Raw genomic sequence first — 6000 nt, 5'->3', positions numbered from 1 at the left:
AGAATTCAACAGAAGATTTAAAGAATTAACACCAATTTGGGGCATCTGGGTGGCTCAGTCGGTTAATCGTCTGCCTTCAGCTCAGATCATGATCTCAGGGTCCTGGGATTCAGCCCCACGTTGGGGTTCCTGCTCAGCAGAGAGTCTGCTTTTCCCTCTGCCTCTGCCCCTCCCCATCCCTGCTTGTTCTCTCTCTCTCTCTCAAAAAAATAAAATCTAAAAAACAAAAACAAAAAAACCCCACCAATTTTACATGATCTCTTCCAGAAAACAGAAGAGGAGGGAACATATCTCAACTTATTTATGAGGCAAGTTTACCCTGATACCAAAACCAAAGAGAGTACAAAAATAGGAAACTACAGACCAATATTCCCACAATATCTCATTTAGATACAAAAATCCCCCACAAAATATTAACAAACCTAATCCAGCAACATGTAAAAAAATTGTACACCATAGCCAAGTGGGATTTATTCCAGGTATAGAAGGCTGGTTCAACATGCTTAAAAACAGTCAATGCAGGGGTGCCTGGGTGGTTCAGTTGGTTGAGCGACCGGCTCTTGGATTCAGCTCAGGTCATGGTCTCAGGGTCATGGGGTCGTGGGGTCAAGCCCCACATCAGGCTCCATGCTCAGCGGGGAGTCTGCTTGGGATTCTCTTCTCCCTCTGCCCCTCCCCCTACTCTCTCTCTCTCTGAAATGAATAAATCTTAAAAAAAAAATCAGTGCATATGAGGAATTCTTAATCGCAGGAAACAAACTGAGGGTTGCTGGAGTGGGGGGTGGGGTGGGAGGGATGGGGTGACTGGGTGATAGACACTGGGGAGGGTATGTGCTCTGGTAAGCGCTGTGAATTGTGCAAGACTGTTGAATCTCAGATCTGTACCTCTGAAACAAATAATGCAATATATGTTAAGAAAAAAAAAGAAGAAGAAGAAGGTAGCGGGAGGGGAAGAATGAAGCGGGGGAAATCGGAGGGGTAGACGAACCATGAGAGATGATGGACTCTGAAAAACAAACTGAGGGTTCTAGAGGGGAGGGGGGTGGGAGGATGGGTTAGCCTGGTGGTGGGTATTGAGGAGGGCACATTCTGCATGGAGCACTGGGTGTTATGCACAAACAATGAATCATGGAACACTTCATCTAAAATTAATGATGTAATGTATGGGGATTAACATAAGAATAAAAAAATCAATCAGTCAATCAATCAATCAGTGCAATCCACCATATCCACAAACTAAAGTCATATGATCATATCAATTGATAGAACAAAAGCACTTAACACAATCCAACACTCATTAAAAAAAAAAACAAAAAAAACCTCTCAGCAAACTGGAATAGAATGAAGTTCCCCAAATTGGAAAAGAGCATTTACAAAAAAACCTACAACTAATGTCATACTTAATGGTAAAATACTGAATGCTTTCCCTCCAAGACAGGGAGTTTCTCTCATTACTTTCATTCAACATAGTACTGAAAGTTGTAGTCAATGCAATGAGTCAAAAAAAAAAAAAAAAAAAAGGAAGGAAGGAAGAAGGAAAGAGAGACAAAGGCAGACTAGAAAGTAAAAAAATAAAACTGTCCCAATTTGTAGATGACATGACTATCTAAGTAGAAAATCCCAAAGAAGCTACAAAACACAAACAAAAACAACACACACACACACACACACACACAAAACCTCCCAGAAACAGTAAGTTCAGCAAGGTCACAGGACACGAAGACTGATTGAATTTCTATATGCTAACAACAAACATGTGGAAAATGAAACTTAAAACAATACTATTTATAATCACTCCAAAGAAAATGAAATACTGAGATATAAATTTACAAAACGTGTATAGGATCTGTATGCTGAGAATTACAAAATGCTGGTGAAAGAAAAAAAAACGAAATAAATGGAGAAACATATCATGTCATGCACTGGAAACTCAATATAGCAAGCATGTGAACACTCCCTAAATTTACCCATGCAATTTCTATAAGAATCCTAGCAAAGCTTTTTGAAGACATAGACAAATTTATTCTAAAAGTTATCTGGAAAGAGGCCCCAGAACAGTTCAAACAATCTTTTTTTTTTTTTTTTAATTTATTTGAGACAGAGAGAATGAGAGACAGAGAGCACATGAGAGGGGGGAGGGTCAGAGGCAGAAGCAGGCTCCCTGCCGAGCAGGGAGCCCGATGCGGGACTCGATCCCAGGACTCCAGGATCATGACCTGAGCCGAAGGCAGTCGCTTAACCAACTGAGCCACCCAGGCGCCCCAGTTCAAACAATCTTAAAAAGTAAGAGTCACCTGGGTGGCTCAGTCGTTAAGTGTCTGCCTTCAGCTCAGGTCGTGATCCCAGGGTCCTGGGATCGAGCCCCGCATCGGGCTCCCTGCTCAGCAAGAGGCCTGCTTCTCCCTCTCCCACTCCCCCTGCTTGTGTTCCCTCTCTCGCTGTGTCTCTCTCTGTCAAATAAATAAATAAAAATATTTAAAAAAAAAAAGTAAGAATCAACTGAGAAGAATCACTGTATCCAATATTAAGGTCTACTATTTAGCCAGTGATCTACAGAGTGAGGTGCTGGTGGAGGGATAGTCATGTAGATCAACGGAACAGAATAGAGAACCCAAAAGTAGAGCCACACAAGTATGCCCAACTGATTTTTGATGAAGGTATAAAAGCTATTCAGTGGAGGACAGATAGCCTTTTCAACAAATAATGCTGGAGCTATCGGACATCCATACAGGGAAAAAAAAAATTAACCTACCTAAACCTCACACCTTCTACCAAATTTAACACAAAATGGACCCTGGACTTAAATGTAAAATATAAAACTTTTCGAGAAAAAAAGAAAGTTTTGGGGCTCTCAGGCTAGGGAAAGAGTTCTTAGACTTGACACCAAAAGTATGATCTATAAAAAGAAAAATTGATAAATTGGACCTCATCAAAATAAAAGAATTTTGCTCTAAAAAGACTCTGTTAAGAGGATGAAGAAACAAGCTACAGACTAGACGAAAATATCTCCAAGCCTTTAATCTGACAAAGGACTAGTATCTGGAATATGTGAAGCATACTTAAGGCTCAACAGTAAAAATATAAACAATCCAATTAGAATGTGAGACAGGGGGCACCTGGTGGCTCAGTCGGTTAAGCAACTATCTTTAGCTCAAATCATGATCCTGGGGTCCTAGGATAGAGTCCTGCGTTGGGCTCCTTGTTCGGTGGGGAGCCTGCTTCTCCCTCTCCCTTTGCCCCCTCCCCCTGCTTTGCTCTCTCTTTCTCTCTCAAATAAATAAATAAATAAATAAATAAATAAATAAATAAATAAATAAAGAACATGAGACAGGAGTGACATATGAGAGAGGCAGGAGTCAAGAATGATACCCAAGTTTCTAGCTTGGGTGAATAGGGGTTACCAGCTGAGACTGAGAATATAAGGTTTCATATCTTAAAGTATATGTTAAATGTGATTTCATAAATGTAATGTGAAAGAGGACTGCGTAGATCAGAACGTGGGCACAAGACATGAAGAGACATTTCATCAAAGAGAATATTCGGAAGGCGAATGAGTACACTAATAGAGGTTCAACATCATTGGCCATTAAAGAAATGCAAACTGAAACCACAATGAGATGTCACTACACACCTCTTAGGATACCCAAAAGGCAATAGAGTGACAGCACCAAATGCTGGCAAGTGTGTGGAGAAACTGGATCACTCACACATTGCTGGTGGGAATATAAAATGGTAACAGCCACTCTGGAAAACACTTTGGCAGTTTCTTATAAAATTAAACATGCAACTACCATTCAATCCAGCAACTGCCCTCCTAGACTTTTATCCCAGAGAAAGGAAAACTAACGTTCACACAAAAACCTGTACACAAATGTTATAGCAGCTTTATTTACTATAGCCAAAACCTAGAAAAATCCAGGTGTCTTTCAACAGGTAAACCAATTATGGCACATGGAATTCTACTCAGGAATGAGAAGGAATCGACTATGGGTGCACACAACAACTCGAACGCATCTCCGGGGGTGTTGTGGGGGTGTTAGAGAGCCATGTCAGCAATTTACACTCAAATGGTTCAAGGAAAAACTATCTTTGCCCTATTCTTGCAAACCTGAAATTATTTCAGAAGAAAAAAAAAGTAACTGATGGAACTTCAAGCTTAATTGGACATGAGAAAGGCAGGAGTCAACAAAGACTCCCAGGTTTCTAGCTTAAGCGACGGGGGTTAGCAGCTGAGACTGATTTTGTAAGGTTTCATAGCTTAGTGACAGTATATATTAAATAGCATTTCATAAATTGAACGTAAAAGAGGATTGCATAGATTGGAGATTCTCTCTTACTATTGCATATTCATTTATTAAGGTTATCCTGACAAATTCCCATATCCTCAGCTAACTTCTAGGTGTTGTCTGTGGTCAGATGGTTTGGTGCAAGAACAGAACCAGAAAACCTAAGCCTCATTCCTGGCTCTAATTCTACACAGAGCATTAAATTTCTGCAATGCTTGCATTTTCATTTATGAAGTGGGACTAATAATTCTAGTCTGCAAAGTACTTTCCTCAGGAGGGTCATAATTTGAGTGCAATTAACTACTTCTAATTTTTCAAAAAATAAAATTCTACCTAATAGTGGAGACACAATATCCCAAACTAATTGTTTCTACAAGGGATTATTTTTTTTAAAGCCATCAATTCATTTTGTCATAATTTTATGAAATGGAGATCAAATTGGAACTAACTCATATAAAAATAATATCCTTTAATATTAGCCATAACAACAACTTGATATTATCTTAATGGGAAAGTTGTGCAACACAAGGAGGGGAGGGGAAGAGATAAAAACAACAAAAAGTCTATTCCTACATAAAACTCCAATTTTAATAATCATTGGTATCCACACCTTCTGTAAGTTTTCTCAGAAAGCAGCAGACAGAATTACAGGTAGTCCCAGCGTGAAACAAATGAACTCAACATGAACAATACCACTAGACACGATAAGGGATTCTGCCTTGGGGTTTTATTGTCAGGCTTTCATCCTGAAGACCAAACTCGGGGCCATACCTTAATCTAAAAGAATGGGTCCGAAGAAGATGCTTTTGTTTGCTCAATGTTAAGTCCCTACCCCCACCTCTTCAGGGTGCTTTCAGGTTGTTCTTTAGAAGAAAAGACCAGGAAAGCTGAGAGAGAAAAAACAGTTCATGCATTCATCATCTCTCCTCACAGAGAAGCAATGATTTTTATAGTACTGTACAGTAAGTAGTTTTAATAGGAAGGTCCCCCTTCCTATTTTAATGTGAGTCTTTTGTTTAAATAGACAGATTCATAACATGATAATAGTCATAAAATCATGAAATATGCCTATAGTAGCAGAAATAGAAGAAACAAGTGCTTAGAATATGTCTGAATAAGATTCTAGTCACTATGCAGGTTTTGAGGGACCATAGGTCATAGAATCATTAAATTTTTAAAAGTTTTTATTTAAATATAACAAACATACAGAGAAGTGCATAAATTCTAAGTGTACAGATTGATGAATAATAAAAAGTGACCACATCTATGTAATCAACAATCAGGTCAAGAAATAGCAATACATGAAAAACTAGTTCTTGGTACAAATAGGACAGAATAGTGGTTAATGGTGGAAGTTGTCATCTGGGTGAAGGATATGACTGCTGGGGTATTGAAAATGTTCTATATCTTGATCTGGGTGATAGTTATCATAGTGCTTACTAATGTAAAAATTATCCTGTACATTTAAGATTCGTGCATTTTCTCTACTTAAGTTATAATTCAGTAAAAAGTAAAAAAATGTTAAAGGATTAGTTTTGCCTGTTTTTGAGCAGTATGTAAATAAAATCATACCACACATGTTCTTTTGTATCTTGTGAAACATTATGTTTGTATGGAAATTCATCCATGTAGTTGAATATAGTTGCAGTTCATTCATTTTTGTCAATAGTGTTCAATTGTATGAATACGCCACAGTTGATTTCTCAATTCTACT

This window comes from Mirounga leonina, unplaced genomic scaffold (genome assembly GCF_011800145.1).
Source record: "Mirounga leonina isolate KUSES-001 unplaced genomic scaffold, KU_Mleo_1.0 Mir_125, whole genome shotgun sequence".
Classification (NCBI taxonomy): domain Eukaryota; kingdom Metazoa; phylum Chordata; class Mammalia; order Carnivora; family Phocidae; genus Mirounga; species Mirounga leonina.
Note: the sequence above shows the minus strand (reverse complement) of the source record.